General features: G+C 41.1%; 1 protein-coding gene across 8 annotated transcripts in view; it reads right to left on the bottom strand.

The window, feature by feature from the left end:
• Positions 1 to 18671, bottom strand: part of LOC129024421 (uncharacterized) — an 87846-nt gene that overhangs the window by 23120 nt on the left and 46055 nt on the right. For 4 of the 8 annotated variants that reach the window (XR_010125487.1, XR_010125481.1, XR_010125483.1 and 1 more), the window contains one exon: positions 10425 to 12333. The exons of 1 other annotated variant lie outside the window; for it this stretch is intronic. The gene's annotated coding sequence lies outside the window, so the exon portion shown is untranslated. Of the gene's footprint in view, positions 1 to 10424; positions 12334 to 18671 lie in introns of those variants that run through there. 3 more of the 8 variants (XR_010125484.1, XR_010125482.1, XR_010125485.1) reach the window with 3 other exon arrangements.

Raw genomic sequence — 18671 nt, 5'->3', positions numbered from 1 at the left:
CCACAGAGCAGATGAAGCACACCTTAAGAGGGTCTGGTAATAAGCAGCAGGCAGAGGTCCAGGCAAGGCAGGCCAGCAGCCTCACTGAGGATCAACAGTAAGCAACAAAAGGCTATGCTAGCTAGTAGGCTATGAGGCATTGTGGAGTCTTGGACACAAGCCTTAGACAAATATCTCCATGGACAGGCAGATGAGTGATCCCAGAGAATTCTGGCAGTGGACAAGCACAGACCCCAGGAAGACTGAAAAGGGCAACAGAATTTCAGTCCTCAGTGGAAAAAGACACCAAGTACAAAGCCAAGGTAGGGAACAGGCTCTCTAATAATTAAAGAAAGTAGGTAGTAGACAGATAATGAGCTCCTGGATATGGAAGAGAAGGCAAGGTGTGCCAGTCACAGGAAGGTGGCAAGAATCTATTTATTAGGACTGAGGGGAAGAGTCCAAGAACAACTTGCAGCCGTACTGCATCCATGACCTGCTTTTAAGACTCTGGATCCTTCAGATCTCTCCTGAGTACAAGGTAGGGCCTCAGAGCCTTGCTAGGTAGAGCGGAGTAAGGTGCAGGGCCTCATTCTGGGAGTCACATAGGCCCAGTTGTGGGGAAAGGAGGACTGAAGGAGCATGAAGCCAACAGGCCCATTATAGGGTTTGTTGAGTGGAGAAAACACTTTCCCATCCAGGGAAAAGCCTGTAGGGGGAAAACACAGTTCTCTTTACATGTCACCCACCACTCTGATCCAGGGATCCTGGGATGTGGGTCTCTCTTTCTTATTTCACAGGATGTCAGTAAGTAACCCCCAGAGCCACAGCCGGGGGAAATAGAACCCTAACTATTCCAGAATCCTAGAATTGGAAGGCAGAAGAGTTCAACACCTGGCATTTAAAAAATGGGGAACCTGAGATCTGCCCAAGATCACCTAATAATTTAATCATAGAGGCTGAGACTTAGGTTTCCTGACTCCTAGCCTGAGGTTCTTTCCACTAAACCCCAAAGGTGAATATTCTGACACCCACACGCATCTGAAGACGGCTTTATGACAGCCCCAATTTCCATCTATGCCTTGGACGATCAAGCTGATTTATCTCATTTGGTTTCAAAAAACACATTTATAGATATAGATCAAGTAGGGGAGACTTCAGCAACCACCATATATAATAAATTAACTTTCTGTCTAAAGCCTGACTTACTTTGTCATTTGAGAAATAATGGAAATACCTACAATATGAACCCCTCCACAAAGCGTGATATATTTAGCAACTTTCAGTAGCATGTTAATTTCAAAATTTCAATATTTCCCCGTTGCTATAGCTATGGCATCTGGTTAAATCAGAGTTCAGCAGCTGTGGGCAACGTTAATACTGATTCCAGCCAACTTTTTGCTTTGTTTCTAATGCAGGATGAGGAAAATGAGAGCAAAACAGTCCCATTCTCTCCCACTCCCTCCAAGGAGCAAAACCCCTTAACTAGTCTGAGTTAGACAACATATTAATTCTCCATCTGGCACCAACACAACTGGAGCCCTAAGTCCCAAAGTATTGAATTGATGATGCAAATAACTCCAGATCTATAACTGGGAGTTACATGTTCAGGACATGCTAATACGTGAAGGCTGTGATCTGCTTATCCAGAGAATCTTGCTGCCTCGTATAGCTGCATGCTTTTGTCAATTCCTTTTACAAACATACCATTTGAGGATTCCTGGACATGAAAAAATAAGGGCTTTCAAATAGAGTCATCACTTTGGGCTACACAGCTCACAGCTTTCCATTTTGTGCTACAATTATTTAAGGGCTTCTTTTACCCAATTTTCAAGAGAAGTTATCTTAGGCAGGTTTCTTAGGTCTACACACTGGGTCCATTAATGGGCTCTAATCTGTCTACACAGCCCTCTATTTCCTTGACTCCAAATAGTGACTTGGTCTCTAAATGTTATTCCAAACATTTATGGGCCATCATAAATACACATGACAGAGTATTTCCAAAGTTGTGACAATAAAATCAATACAGTATAAATTATGGCATAGATACATGATGGCATGCTATATTATAGGATTGGAAAGTAGGGCTGGGCCCATTTTTAAAAAGGCATTTAGCAGGTTTTCTATAATCCTTTCTCTCAAATGTTAATTTTGTCTTCAAATTTTCAAAGTTTTGTTGGCACAGATTTTCTAGAAAATGGGGTCTAGAAAATAGGGTCTATACCTGAATTTAAATAGAATGACCCAAGTCTGACAAAACCAGACTTGGGTCATTCTCAAATAAGGCCAACGGCTCATCTCAATCAATATAATTTCTACCTGAGAACCCTCAGCTTGAGAAGGACCTAGACTCATAGGAGGTCTGCTACTGAAATCTTTTGGGGGGCTACATAAATGGGAAATCTAGACATTGGGATTGTCCTTGTTTTTCAAATTAAAAATATCCACGAAGTGCCTGCAGGGTGAATACCTTGTCTGTCTCCAATATCCTGGAATCCCAGCAACAGCTCCCCATTTCCACTTTAATGTGCATTTCCAATGTACACGTGAAGACCCATGTAATTGCACACACGTCCAGAGGAATTCAGCGATTTTGAGTTTCTGTTTAGAATGATGTTGCCATAACATGATTATATGACATCAGGGTTTTATCACGCAATAATATGCATTATTGGCCAATATTTCCTTTCTTATTCCCAAATGTCTTATCAATACTCCCTTGTGGTATCCATGTTATTAGACGCTCATTGTACAAATTCCTCACAGTAATGGGGACTTATCCTCACTGATGCTCACATTAATTCAAAACTCAAAAAGACACAAACTGCTAAGTTTTTGGTGAATAAGGCAGGGATGCTTTGGAGATCAGTCCAAGAATCTCAAGAGCATTCTTATGTAACTCTGTAACTTTTGAAATATATTTTGGAGTGAAATACAATTGGTTAACAGTGACTGGAGAGAAGGTGATAAAAGGATATCCTTTACTATCTGGCTGTTGCTTGTGTCCCAAGTTAAGAAAACACATACAGAAAAGCACCGAATTGGAAATCAAAAGACACGGATTAATTAGTGTTTGCTCTGCCAATGTAGCTGTGAGACATTGTGCATGTCTCTTGGCCTCTTCAAATCTCAGGTCTCCCCATCTATAAAATGATGGAGTTTCATTAGCTGATTGCTAAAGGACTTTCCTATCACAGAGTCTATGGTTTCCTAACATCTTCATTCTGCAGATCATGGTGAGGGTTATCCCTAGTTTTCTGATGTCTATGCTCACGGCCTCACTATTAGCCTAACTGATTAAAGGCATAAGCTTCTGAAATTGTATGACCAGACTTGCCTTTATTATCTCATTCTCAAATACTTCCATATTTGATTCCTTTCCAAGATTCTTTTAATTCGTGGTTATCTCATTGAACTTACTTAGGCCAAAAACAAGACACAAGAGAAGCAACTGACACATTTTACTCCATAGGTGAAGGTTTTGTGCCCACACAGATGATGGATGGGTGGGAAACAATGTCATTTGATGTCCACTGAAGGAATTTTAAATGCTTACTCTAGACAGGAGTACTTGAAAACTGCTTTTACATATATAAAGAGCTTTCACACTTGCAAAGAATTTGGTGTGGCTGTGTAGCCCCAAGAAGTTTAATCTAGGAACAAGCAGTAGAAAATAGATTTTGGTATGGCGTAAAGAAAAGCTTTCTAATAGGGCAGCCTGATGAAATAAGCTGCCTTGAGATATAACCAGCACTCTGTCAGTGGAGGTACTCAAACCATAGGCTAGACAACCACTTGGTAGTGATGCAGCCAAAGGTACTTAGCCTACACTACCAGCTCATCTTTGAGGCCCCTTCGAACTCTAAAATTCTATGGGCCAATTTACTCCCTCACTCCCTTTTCTCACCTTCCCAGATAAAAACTGCTCCCTTATCTGTGTAATGCTCTCATATTCTAAATACTTTGACACATTGTATTCTGTGGTGATGTGTTAGGTGACTTGTGCATGTAGCCACATCTAAAAACACAGAATGCAAATGTGCCCTAAATGAATTCCCAACCTACAAGGTTTAATCTTCAACATGGCATTGCTGGGTTTGTAAACTGTTTAGCTTCTTTAATAATATTTCTTTATGCTTTGGTCACAATTCAATTTTTAGATGCCTAGGATGGAAAGGTTTTATTATTATGACTTTTTCTTAGAATCTTAAAACATTAGTTGCCACAGCATCCTGAGGAAAAAGATGCTGCTGTGAAGAAAAATGCAAATTGCTTGCTTGTGGAATATAGTGAGTCAGTAGCAGATGAACAGGCATAATTTAATTTTACAGGGCTAGAAAATATGGAATGGAAATAGAAACTAGAAATGCTTTACTCTTCCTAAATGATGATTTCTACTTCTCCCTGTCCCAGATTAAGGTCTTACCAAGTCAGAGTGGCAGTATGAGAGCAGGTGAGCAGTAGAAAATAGTGAAGCCCAGACAGGTTAGCAGAGAAGGTTGGCTCCAAATAAATGAGCTATTGTAGGAGCTTGGGATGAGCAAAAGATCACACAAACTGGTGGGCAGAGCCAGATGGGAGGCTTTAAGACCATACAGATATCTATATAGTGCTTATGTCTGCACAGACTCACTATGGAAGGATCTGAAAGAAGGTAATGATAGCAGCTGCCTCTGGAGGAGGGAACTAAGGAACACAGGATTAGTTAGGACAGGCGGGCCTTACATTCCACTGAATATATTTCTGTTTTATTTGCATTTTTATCACGTAGGTCTTACCTTAACAAAAAAAAGAACCTATCAAAAGAAGACAAGTTAGTAACTGTGAAGAGTGAAAATGTTGAAGGAACAGCACAAGATGCTCAACAGCCAGAAAATAAGCAAGACTGTCCTGACCTAAGCAAACAAGACAGGCCAGAGAACAAAGTAAGGCCCTTGATCTTGACCCTGACCCTGAGAGCAGTGCTGTCCAAATCACAGGTACCTGTATTAGTTTGCTTCTCACCTTGCTGTGAATTAGTCCTGAGCAAACCTGATCTAGACACCCACAGATAAAAATGAAAATACCTGGCTGGGTAGAAGGTGAGCTAGGGAGGGCAGGGGGTTTTCTTGGTAGAGGGACTGCTTTGATAATCAGGTTTCTTAGTGCACATTAAGCATGTGTTCTTATAAGAGATTTGATGAAATTTTCTAAAACCTATACAATGATAGGCATTTAAAGAGTGATGGTCACTTATGTCCCAAATGATAACTCCACCTTACTTTGGTGACAGACATAATATTCATATATATTGAATCAGATTCACTTATCACCTTGAAAATACAAAACCCAAACTTGAAGAGGCTTGTGTTCAGGCTTGAATGAAATGTTAAAAGTCATAAAGTTCAGTCTCATCAGATGTTTAAACCCCCTCTATGGCTTCCCTGCCAGCTAAGTGGTCAGTTCACTACTTGAACTCTTCCAGTGACAAGGAACTCACTACCAAATGAACTAGCCCACCGAAATCTTCGATAGCATAGTCATTAGAAAGTTTTCCCTTGTGTTGAGCCAATAATCTGACTTGCAGGCATTTCAATCTGTTAGTGCTGATTCTGTTCTCAGGAGATTACAGAACCAGACTGTTATTTGCCCTACATGTCAACCCTTCAAATCTTTGCGAGTTACTATAATGGTCCCCAGACTCCTCTCATAATATTAAAGTAAATTATCTCCAGTTATTTCCACTGTTCTCTATACAACCAGGTTACAAAGTCATCCACATCCTGGTAACTTTCTGAATGGACTCTCATTTGTCTAGGTGCCTTGTATGACAGGAACACAAGTAAGAAGTACACAGAACAGGTGTGTGCAGGTATGGACCACTGCTTCTTGTACTCTAGGCACTAGCCTTCAATAAGGTGGTTTGAGGTCACATCAGTCTTTTGGAGCAGCAACATCAACCTGTTAGGTACTGTTGGTCTTTCTATCAATTGAAACCTTGAAGGCTTCTTCCTACCTGGTGCTATTAAAGCAGATCACTCTTGCGTGGTTCATTGGGGTTTGAAACCCACATTTCCCTGTTACATTTCATCATCTTGGGTTTGGTTTACTGTTACTTTCTGACAGCCAATGACTGTGTGAGCCAATGCCTTCACTTGGCTGCCCAGCTCCCCCATCTGTGAATCTCCTCACAGGCTATCAGTGGTCTCTCCATGTCACTCTTGACAGTGCTGAACAGGTCAGAGGAAGGGATGGTGCGCTGAGCAACAGCACCAGCAGCCTCTCTCTGAGGACATTAGTCTAGCCATCAGCATCTGTCACTGTAGGTTCAAAAAGGGCACATTTCTCTACCTTTTCCTTCATAGATGAGAAAAGCCTTTGAATTTTAGAAATCTTCTTTGCAAATACAAGGTACTTATATTCTTTTAACTCATATTTACTTTTTACTTTTCACCAAGGACATAATAATCCTTGAAAACATTTGCTTATTTTATACTTGTCTGAAGAAAGTAAACAATCTTTTATTGTAAGGTGGAGCCATTTCTTCATACATAAATATTTACTGAGTGTCTCCCTATGTACCAGGCACCAGTCTAGGAGCTGAAGATAAACAATGAAGAAAGGCAACATTCCCTGCCCTCCTGGCATGTACACTCTAGCAGGGCTCAGGGTCCAGATGAATGTTCTTCATGTACCAAGAATATGCTAATGAGTTAATGTTTCTCTTCAAAGTGCAGTCTAAACAAACAATTCGGTCCCTCCTGAAAGAAGACTTACTGCCTAGGAGGGTTCTGAATCTTGTTCATCTTCAAGGAGCTCCACAGAGTTTTGTGGTTCAATTCAGTTCAGTGAGTATCTGGGAGGTGCCTGTGTGTAGCCAGCATGATACTTGATGCTGTCAGAGACAACAGGGACCTAGTAAGATGATTGTCTCTATCTTTTCTAATAAAGCTGACCATCCAACTGGGGAGGCAAGCCTGCATTTAGGTTCCCAAACTTAGTTACAGAAATACAGGATGAAGAATAACAGACTTGAGAGTATATTACTTCAAAAAGAGCTCACTGAGAGACTTTGAAGAATTCCTCCCCCTGCTCTGAGACCCATTTCCCTCCCACATAAAATGAAGGGATTATACTGGCAGTGGTTCTCAGTGGGGATGGTACTGTCCCCTTAGGAGGAATGAGGAAATATATGGGTTGGGGGTTTTTTGGTCATCAGAATGACTGAGGGGTGCTACTGGAATCTAGTTGGTGGGAACAAAGTGTACTACACATCTTGCATTGCACAGGACAAACAGTCCCCTGCAAGGAAGCATGGTCCCACCTAAAATTCCAATAGTGCCTGATATGGTTTGGCTCTGTGCCCCCACCCAAATCTCATGTTGAATTGTAATCCCCAGTGTTACAGGAAGGGCCTGGTGGGAGGTGATTGGATCATGGGGGTAGTTTGTAATGGGTTAGCACCATCCTCCTAGCACTGTTTGTTTAAACATGTGTAGCACCTCACCCAACTCCTGCTGGCCATGTGAAGATGTGCTTGCTTCCCCTTCGCCTTCTGCCATGATTGTAAGTTTCATGAGGCCTCCCTAGAAGCAGAAGCCTGTACAGCCTGCAGAACCATGAGCCAATTAAACATTTCTTTATAAATCACGCAATCTCAGGTATGTCTTCATAGCAGTGTGAGAACTAATACAGTGCCCCCACTGAGTTGCGTTGGTAGGTCATCCCACTAAGGGTCCTTCTATCATTCTGACTTTGTGACTTAGGGACTTTAGCTGATCACAAGACATGATAGGGCTGTCGAACTACCAATACAACCTTGGACTACTTTGTTAACCGGAGACCCATGTTTCTTTTGGAACCACCAGCATCATGATCACCTGTGATGTTTGTTAAAATACAGAGTTCCTGGTCCTATATATTGAAACAGGATCTCTGTAGGTAAGGCCCAGGATTGTGGATTCTAGTGCCCATTAAAATTTGAGGGTTTACATAAAGAGAAAGCTGGTCCTGCCTTCCTTGACACTGATGAGAACAGTGCTGGATTCCAACTTCACTACCCTTATGACCCTGTAAATGAAATATGCCCAAAACCCTCCAAAATATCCTGAAGCTTACATCCTGTTGTCCGTCTCTCCTAAACTCTCCTCATCAGGGTTCTTTAACATTCCATTTTGCTGTTTCTTCTCCTCACTTTTCTTCATTTACTTCTCTTTTCATCCTATGCCCTAAAATAGCAGTTCTCGGTCCGGGCGCGGTAGCTCATGCCTGTAATCCCAGCACTTTGGGAGGCCGAGGCGGGCGGATCACGAAGTCAGAAGATCGAGACTATCCTGGCCAACACGGTGAAACCCCATCTCTACTAAAAAAAATACAAAAAATTAGCCGGGCGTGGTGGTGGGCGCCTGTAGTCCCAGCTACTCAGGAGGGCTGAGGCAGAACAGCGTGAACCCGGGAGGTGGAGCTTGCAGTGAGCCGAGATCACGCCACTGCACTCCAGCCTGGGCAACAGAGCGAGACTCTGTCTCAAAAAAAAAAAAAAAAAAAAAAAATAGCAGTTCTCAAGTTGTGTTCAGGCCCTGGGCTATTCATTCATAACCCTTGCCATTGAAGAGCTTAGTGTTATCTTGAATGATTTATGACTAGCATACTTTAGTCATACATGAAATTCACAGAGAGAAAAACATAATTAAAAATTTACAGACAATAAATGCTTAAATGCTATGGGAGGTCAAAATAAGAGATATTGTCATGTCACAAGCCACCCAAATATACTACTGTATCCTCTTAGAAGAAAGAACAAGGAGTAAAGGTGGCAGATGAAGGTAGGATCCAGAGGAGTGTGTGGGAAAGTGCCTTCATAACACTGCCCAGGACAGCAAAGCTATAACTTCTGCTAAAAGTCTCCTCTCTGAAATATTGCCAAACTCTTTTGCATTTTCCTTCTATCCTGGCACTGAGCCACGGTTGGAGGGAAAAGGTAGAACTGCAGCTATAGTGAAGTCATTGTGCCAGAAGCCATGGGACCCAGATTCTCCAAGTGAGGGAGCCAGGTAGTCATGTCATTGGAGTCCAGAAGCTCTGATAACGGTGTGGTCAAGGCCAGCCCTGGAAGCAAGCCACTATCCCCATCTAGGAAAAGTACCCTAAAGTAAATAATGTACTGGAGAGAAAGTAATCAATAATGTCTTCTTTGAATACAAAAGTCAATACATTGAGATGGCATATGGGAGGGAACTACCACTTTCTCAGCAATTACATGGTAGGTACTACACTTAAAATAACCCTGTGATGTCATGATTTTTATCCCCATTTTTGCAGATGAGAAAATTAGGCTCAGAATGATAAAGCTAGCAAATACAGAAGTCCTTTCAAAATCAATTATGTCTAGTTCCAAGGACTATACTTTTTTGTTGTTGTTCTAAAAACTTGGGATTACTGGGCACGGTGGCTCATATCTGTAATCCCAGCACTTTGAGTGGCCAAGGCAGGAGGATTGCTTGAGCCCAGGAGTTTGAGAACAGCCTGAGCAACATAGAGATTCTGTGTTAACAAAAAATAAGAAAGTTATCCAGGCATAGTAGTACATGCCTCTAGTCCCAATTACTTGGGTGGCTGAGGTGGGAGGATTGCTTGAACCCAGGAGATGAGGCTGCAGTGAGCTGTGATGGCACCACTGTACTCCAGCCTGGGTAACAGAGACCTTGTCTAAAAAAAACAAAAACAAAAACAAAACAAAACAAAAAACTAACCAACAACCTTGGGATCTGGAAATCATATTGGGGAAAAGCCAACATTGGAAGGCAAGTCAACCAGGAAGGATCAAGGTAGCTGCCAGCTAGGTTCCCCAGAACATGGTAGAGGGCAACATGTGTCTGCTCAGGACAGGTCTAGGTCAGAAGAGCCCTAGTCAAGTACTGCCACAAATTATTCCAAAGGATAGGATATGATGGGCAGCAGGAAACAGGTTCATCTATCGATAGGGTCATGATAGCTAAAGTCAAAGGTTAACAGAGAAGAAGGTCAAAACTTGATATGTGAGGTGCCACTTTGCAGCCCCCCAGATATCAGACTGACCAAGGGATGAGAGGAGGCTGGCATAACCTGGCTGGCAGCAAAAAGGATCGACTGGATCCAGATGTAGGCCCTGTCTCCAATGTTTCTTTTATTTTTTATTTTAATTTTTAAGTTCCAGGGTACATGTGCAGGATGTACAGGTTTGTTACACACGTAAAAGTGTGCTATGGTGGTTTGCTGCATTTATCAACACAACACCTAGGTATTAAGCCCCGCATGCATCAGCTATTTTTCCTAATGCTCTCCCTCCCTCCACCCCAATCCACTGTTTCTTAATGGAAGGCATCACGGCCCAGCCTGGTAAAATCTTAGAAGGGCTCTAATAAAAAGATAAATGACATTCTACTGACATAACTTTATCCACATGTTCAATAAATATACCACCAAAATTCATTCATGCACATAAAAAACATTTACTGATATGGTATTATATGCCAGGCACCATGACAACAACAGAAAAGATGGCACAGTCCCTATCACTACCCATGTGACTCTGAGTCAGGCATTATTAGGAACATTCGATACATTTGTAACGATTCGTTTGATATCTGCCTTCACCACCAGACTGGGAGATTTACTTGTGTAGGGAGCGACTGTATCAGTCTGAATCACCCCAGTATCTGTAGCTCTCTCAGCAAGAACCTGGTCAATAGCTGACATTCCTGTTGCAGATATGTCTGCTGGATTAACAGTACATTTCTTGGGTGGTGCTAGGGAGTCCAGAGGAAGGCATCTAAATTAAATTGGGATGAGGGTGGTCAAAAAGTTTTTTTCCAGGAAGAAGGGGCTCCTCATACTGAATTCAAAAGAATGAGTAGCGTTAGCAAGAGGAAGAAGAGGGGGAACAGCCTCAGCAGATGGAACAACAATGCCAATTGCCAGTTCTGACTGAACTAGCCTAAATAAGTACTAATCACTTAGCAACCCCTGAATTCATTCAAACAATTAGATTTTAACCAATCCGAATGAAAGCAGCAGCTGTGTGTAGAGACAAGACTACGCACTGTGTCCTGTGCATGTGTGTTTGCCAGCAGAGTTGGTTGTTGTTCTAGTATGATACGTAATGCTGAGCAGGAGGTGGTGGGCATCACAGGAATCCTCCAAGAGAGCACAACGTAGCAACCTCAGACTCTCAGCAGCGTAGTCCTCAAACGGTATTCACTATACTACTCAATAGGCTTTCTAGTCACTTCTTCAAGGTAGCCTCTGCCCCTGGACTATTTGCTGACCAGTCTGCTTCTTGTTCCATTGGCATATAATCTCATCAAGCAGCTCTGGCTGTCTGTGACACGTTAAAGTTGTCCATCAAGTCTCTGCTATTTCTTTCATTGAGAGGCAGAATCTGATTACCTTCCCCTTGAATCTGGGTTGGTCCTCAGTGACTTACTTGACCAAGAGAATGCAGTGGAAGTGACATTTTGGGACTCTAGAGGCTGAGTCATAAAAGGCTGTGCATTTTCCACTTGGATCGCTGGAACACTAGCCCTTGGGGCCCTGAGCTGACACATAAGAAGTCCAACCACCCTGAGGTCATCATGCTGTTGAGGCCATGTGTAGGTTCTCTGGTTGACAGGGCCAGCTGAGCCTAGCCTTCCTGCCATCCTTGCCAAAGCACCAGACAGACATGTGAGTGAAACTGGAGAGGGGGATACAGAGAGGAGGTTACCATACCAGCGCATTTACCAGCTGAATGTCACTGGGTAATCCGTGTTGATCAGAAGAATCACCAAGATCTTGAGCCCTGCCTGAATTTCTGAATTGTGAGCTATAGTACAATGGTTTTTACAGTAAAATGGTTTTTACATTCAGCAACTAAGTTTTGAGGGTGGTTTATCACACAGCAATAAGCAAGTGGAACACTGTCTTAGTCAACATTATATCAATGGTGCTGGTATTGTGCCTGGCATGTAGTCAACTTGCAGCATAAATTCACTGACTGAAGGAATCAGTACTAGAGAGAAGGATACGAAAAAGGGACATCAGAGAAAGATAAAGATGACTTCCAAGTGGCAGTTGTTACGTGTTGATACAAATTCATATACAATGAGTAGAGTTTTTTTAAGTAACATGGTACCTACTCTCAGAAACTAACCAGAGTAGACATTTAAATTGTCCTGGAGGGGGTAAAAAAGAAACAACTGAATCTTTGTGCTATGTTGCCTACCATAAAGTACAGCTGCCCAATGGCTGTCCCTTTGTCCCAGATCTCAGGATATTCCAGCTTTCATGATCTAGACCCAGTCCAGCTACAATTAATATGCTTTTCCTTCTCTTCACTGTTAAGACCTCTGCACTTTCCTGGAAGTGATTAATTCAAAAAAAAAAGCCAGCAAGAAACTATGAACAAGAAAATAATTACCATGAATCTTTTCATCTTATTGATAACAATTTTATAAATTAGTTTCCAAGGAATAAAGATTATTCTTGCTTTAGAAAAGAAAATAATTACCAAAATGAATGGGCTTTCAAGTTTGGCTTCAGAACCAGACCCACTTTCTAAAGTACACATACAGACTGTGCCTCCTGATGGAAACACGGAGACTTTGTGTTAAAAATGTAACTATGTTTTACTTGCCTCACCTTTAATTGTATGAAGTTCAGACCTAAATTCAATCAGTAGCCTATTGTTTGTTGCTTCCTGGGAAGCAAGTAGCAGCTGAAAGGAGAGCTGGGGAAGAATTGGGTGGGGTTGGAAATCTGAATCTTGGCACCACTCTTATGAATTTTCTTTTCCATTTTACTCACCTCCTTCTGGCTCTGATGTTATCAGTAATTTCCCAAGACAGAGAAAACCCAGACTTCCTCAAAGAGTTCAACTACCTGCCTCAGCGAAATCCAAAATGGGGAGACCAGCTGCTCCATAGAAACTCTGCTCCTGTGTTTGTGTCCAAGGAAACTTACAGAAAGGAAACACACTGGCAGGGCTCTTTCATTTCTGCCTTCCTCTAGCTGGCTAAGAAGCAAAGTCTGTGGTGATTCTGGGCAGCCCATCCAAAATTTGGAATGGACAGGACACTCTTGCAGCCAGTGAACAGACAGCAAAGGAAAGAGAAAATCAAGCCACTTTTGATGTATTCAAAGACATGAGCAAAACGGCACCAACAAAATGGATGATGAGCTCTGCAAAGGACAGCACATAAAAGCAAAGTTACTTTAATTTTCACATTGAGTCTAGGGTTGCAGTTGTCTGACAACAGTTTTCAAATGGCACAAATGTTACAAGACCAAACCTGGCTTTTTCTACCTTACACTGCTCACCTGAATTCCTCTGGTTCCTCCAAAACCACATCTCTGAGTTTCTGCTAAGCTTTTGAGAGTTTTGAGACGAAAAGCCAATGACTTTCTTATTCAAGTACTAGAAGGCAATATTGTATAGCTTTACAGATGCAAAATATAGATACAGATCAAGAATCAGTGTATTTGGGCTCTAGTTCTGCTTGTGCTGTTAACTGACTGTGTTATCCTAGACTATTCCTTTCCCTTCTCTAGGCTTAAGTTTTCTCATCTGCAAAATGAAGAGCATGGACAGACAGTGTGTAAGGGCTCTAAATGGCAAATATAATGAAATACTCATTATCCAAGGCTCATTTTTACAAGTGTAGCTTCTCTGTGGGTCGCCTTGGTTTCAAACTTATGGATAACAACACTTTTGATGAATGCCTTCCCTGTTAAATTAAGGCTTTGCTGCCATTTCAACATCTTCTTAACTTCGTATTCAGAACTACTCTTGGAAATCCACACACTTAACTACCTCCCATGTTGTGAAGGAAATCTTAGAGGTCAATGATTAAGAGAACTAAAAAATGAGGGGCATATATCTAGAATTAAGTAAAAAAATCAGTCATCAAATAATAGTGACATTGTGTTAAGTGGCCACCATATGTGAAGACTTTACATGGATCATTCTAACCCTTATGACAGCAATAAAGGTAATAAAGCATTAAGTTGTTGGTGAGAGTCAGACACTGTATTTGACACTCTGAAATACATGATCTCTGACAGAAAATACTGCATAGCACTTGCTACCTGCCAGGCCTTGTTTTAAGTGCTTCCTGTATATTAATTTCCTTAGTACTCACACTGACCTCATGAGGAAAAAGGTATTATTAACCTCATTCTACAGATGAGGAAACCAAGGCACAGAAAGGTTAAGTAACTTGACCAAGGACGTACAAGTTAATAGATAACAGAGCTAGGAATCAAATCTAGAAAGTCTGATCCATACAACCCTACAAGAAAGATAATGTCCTATAACCGTAGGGATGCTTTTCAGCTGTGGATTAGCTGACAAATCAACCACAAAACCCCAATGGCCTAACACAACAATGGTTTACTTCTCACTCATGCTACATGTTGATTGCAAGTTGATGAGTGCCTATGTTCCATATAGTCACTTAGGGACCCTTGATTGATGGCGGTTCCACCATGGAGATTGTTCCCCATTGCCTCAGCAGGGGTAAGAGAGCGCACGGAGATTGCACACTTGCTTTTTTCTACTTCAGCCCCAAAGTGTCACAGGTAATTTTCCCTCACAGCTCGTTGGCCAGACCTAATCATATGGTCCCACCTAACTATAGGAAGCTTGGAAATTAGTCTTTCATGCTTTCAGAAGGAGAGAATCAGATGGTAGTAAATACTAGTTATGTCTATGCAAACTGCATGTATCAAAACATCCAACTAAATGTTCAGCTACATATGTAACGGAAAATAGTATTCTTTTAGCAAGGGAAAACAAAACGGTTAGGATAGGTAACTAGCAGTGTCCATCATATACCCTAATCTTAAGATGAAGAGTGTGAGACTTAGAGAGGTTTAGTAATGGATTAAAGGTCATATAGTAAGAAAGTAGTACACTCAAATTTGAACTCTGGTCTGACTCCAAAGCCTATAATCCTTTTGCTCCAGCAAACTGCCTCCCAAAGACAGGAAGAAATTGTTTTGTGATCATCCACCACTCAGAATTATCCACAATGGTCCACAAAGTCTATACAAGAGAACTAGAGCTAGAGCTGGCTATTGACCACTGCCTGCATCATATAAAACCAGAGATGTCAGAACAGGAAGGGGTTCTTACATGACAGATCAGACCACCTATTGCCACCTTAGTACTTTTCAGATATGGAAACTGAGGCCCACGATGTGGAGTATGTTGTTCAAGAATACATGGATGATAATGAGACAGTGCTACCATAACATTTGTATCAAGCAGGGTCTTGGCAGGAAACAGAGCACATTCAAAAGGTGTAACTGAAGGTAGGGGCAGGGTTAAGGGAACCTATAAGGTATGGTGCATTGGTCCTGGATCAGTAGCAGGAAGAAACCACTACCATCTCTAGACCTGAAGTGAGAAGGAGAGTAATGGTTACCAGAACCTGGTAAAAGCTGAGGCTGTCAGAGAGGGACAACCCAACACAAGCTATGGCATGAAATAGTGGAACACAGCCACTGCCAAATGTGACCTGGCAGAGAAGAAGCTGGAGAAGTAAATACCAAGATCTGGCTTTCCTCTCAACCCTCTGATCCTTTCTCCCTCCCCCACTTACCTCCCATTGTCAAACCTAACTGGAAGCTAGAGGACAAGGGAGCCTGGTTGATGCAGCCCATAGAAGTCAGTCTCCAGGGGCCCAGAGCAGGGTAAGGAAGGGTAGAGTGCAGCTGGAGTGGGAAACTCAAGAGTATCCATTATAGTGACTTTCCTTTCTTTTTACTGATTCATTCATTTATTTATTTACCATGCGTAGTGTCAGAAAGTGCTAAACACATTTTAATTTCCATCAACATTCAAGTTTTGTCTTTAAAATTTGGTGGTGAAAGCATGTCATCTATCCAAGTATAATGCTAGTTTTATTTCAAAGACCAGGGGTAGATTTTAAGGCCATGCTCAGTTTAGCATGAGGTAAAGAAAACTACATTTAAAAAATTCTACCACAGCTTGACTTCTGGTTAAACATGGCAGACTGATAATACATGATTATCTCTCTCCCTCCCGAAGTCTCATTAATGGAATTAAAACAATGCAAATAAAAAGTGTGTGTGTGTGTGAGTGAGAGAGAGAGAGAGAGAGGAGAAAGAGAGAAAGAGGTGTTAAGTCCACACAGACTAAGAAAACAGGGAAGGAGACATTAGTGGACAAGAATTATCCATAAATGTTTCGAAGACAGGAAATGATTGGAAGAATGAATATTTATTTCAGAGAGTAAAGGAAAAGCAAGTTAGAACCTAAGTGCTTGCAGAAAGACATGCCAATAAAAAGTGAAACAATTAGTCCCCATTGAATCCTGGGAAGGCTTAAGGGTTTAGAAATACCAAGTACCACAGAAATTGGGATAAGACACAGGAAAACAGGAATTAAAACTCTGTATATGGAGCAGCAGGCTCCCATATATACTTTTCAGCATGCAGCTACCCAGGTAACTATTTTATCCTCTCCCTTTGCCCCCAGGAAACAAGAGAGTTCCACTCTTTAATATGAATAGACAGCTAAGGATCACAAAACATTTGAGGAACTCTTCCAATATGAGAGAAGTCAAAACAAACAAACAGAGAAAACAGAGATGATACAATAACAGAAGAAAACTTAAAACTATAATTAATATCCTCAGAGATAAGAGAAAATTTATATCCATAAGCATAAGCAGGATACTACAAAAAGGAAGACACAGAAAACAAAGGAATTTAAGGACACTGAAAATATGATAATCAAACTGCAAAAAAGTAAAAGGATTAAAATAAGAAAATCTCCCAAAAAGAAGAACATAAAGACCAAGAGAGGAAAAGATAAGAAAAGCAGAGGAACAATATGGGAGGTCTAATATCCAAATAATTGAAATTTCAGAAAGAAAAAACGAAGGGGAGAAAATTATTGAAGTCATAATGTAAGAAAAATAAGGACATAAATTTCCACATTTGAAGCTCCTAAGGAAGGATCAGTAAAATGAATGCATAAAGATCTATACCAAGTCACACTGTCAAAATATGTCTGAATTACAAGGGCTAAAAAAAAAAAGAACCTAAAAGGTTTCAGAGCAAAGGAAAAAAACAATGCTTATATGGAAGACTCTTATACCAGAACTAGATTGGCATCAGCCTTTTAAATAACAACACTGAAAACGAGGAGACAATGGAGCAATGCCTTCAAAATTCTGCGAAAAACCAATTCATAATTTTATATGCAACACAGCTATTTATTTCCTTTGGCAAAAATATAATTTTACCTGTGGAAGGATTATTTTTATTTTCCAGGCTTATTGACATCAAGCTTGGCCATAAGACTTGATTTTCCAATGACATGTGAACAGAAGTGATGTGTACCACTTCAGAGCAGCAGCTTTGACAGCCAACACTGATTCAATCAGTGCTATTTTTCCTCTGCCATGAGAACTGCTTCTCCTAGACAGGGGCTGCTCCCTTAACCTAGGTGCCAGAATGAAAAAGACCTGGCTAGAACTACTGCTAACCCATGAAAGACACAGGATACCAGTAAGAAAGAAATCTTGTACAAGCCATTGGGATTTTGGAATCATTTGCACCACGGCATAACCTACTAAAAAGCTGACTAATACAATTCGTCATAAACCTTTATTTAGGAAGCTATTAAAGCATGTGCTCCAGCAAAACAAGTAAGCAAATAATTTTTAAAAAGGAGACAAAAGACCCAAAAACTAGGGTCCTAATACAGGAAACTGGCAAAGGCAGGATGATTCCTGTACAGCAGGCCCAGAGAGCCAAGGCTGAAGCGGGACGCTGGAAGACTCCAGGAAAAAATAAAATTGGTAGGTTATCTGATATATTTCAGTGTTCAAAAAATAACACTGAGGACTACTTGATAAATCTGATGAATGTTGTGCAGAAAATAAGAAATTAATAAAAAGAAAACTAAGCAAATAAGAAATTAGGCAATTATTGACTCTGGGGAAAATAAAATATTATTCAAAAAAGGAAGTAAAAGCATAATGCATTGCTTGGCTTGGCACTGGACATAAATGCAAAGCTATAATAACAAACACTGAATACCAATTTTGAAAAAATACATGATTTACTTATATTGGAGTAATGGGGGAAAGAAAATGGAGAGGCTGTATGGTCATCATTAGGGCTGTTCACAAATATTCCAGAGCATCTCTTCCCAGGCACATGGTAGGGTTGTACTTCCAGGCCTCTTTTCAGATTAAGTATAGTCATGTGGCTTGCTTTGACCAATAAAATGTGAGTAAAATTAATTTATATCATACCTGGGAAGAAGTTTTGAGAGGCAGCAGGCAATTACCTCTTTATTCGCCCATTTCATAGATCATGTGATCAGGTGTTGAGATGGAGCCTCCATCATCCCATGTCCATCCTTCAGTGACCAACATGAGCCAGAGGCCCCCTGCCCACTTAAGTTGAATGTGTAGCATGAGCAAGAAATAAACTTCTGTTCTGCAAAGCCCCTGATAACTAGGAATGTCTTGTTATGCAGCACAGACCAGCCATGCCTCACTGATAGGGACTATGAGACAGCCAGCCTCTCATCTATCATCACAAGAAGTAAACACACAATATCTAAAATAATGAATCAAGTAATGGCAGCATAAGCATATTACATAAAATATGAAGGTAAGTACCAAAAGCAAGAGGAGCAGGATTGGGAGGAAGCA

This window comes from Pongo pygmaeus, chromosome X (assembly GCF_028885625.2).
Source record: "Pongo pygmaeus isolate AG05252 chromosome X, NHGRI_mPonPyg2-v2.0_pri, whole genome shotgun sequence".
Classification (NCBI taxonomy): Eukaryota; Metazoa; Chordata; class Mammalia; order Primates; family Hominidae; genus Pongo; species Pongo pygmaeus.
This window is presented reverse-complemented; position numbering and strand designations above follow the sequence as displayed.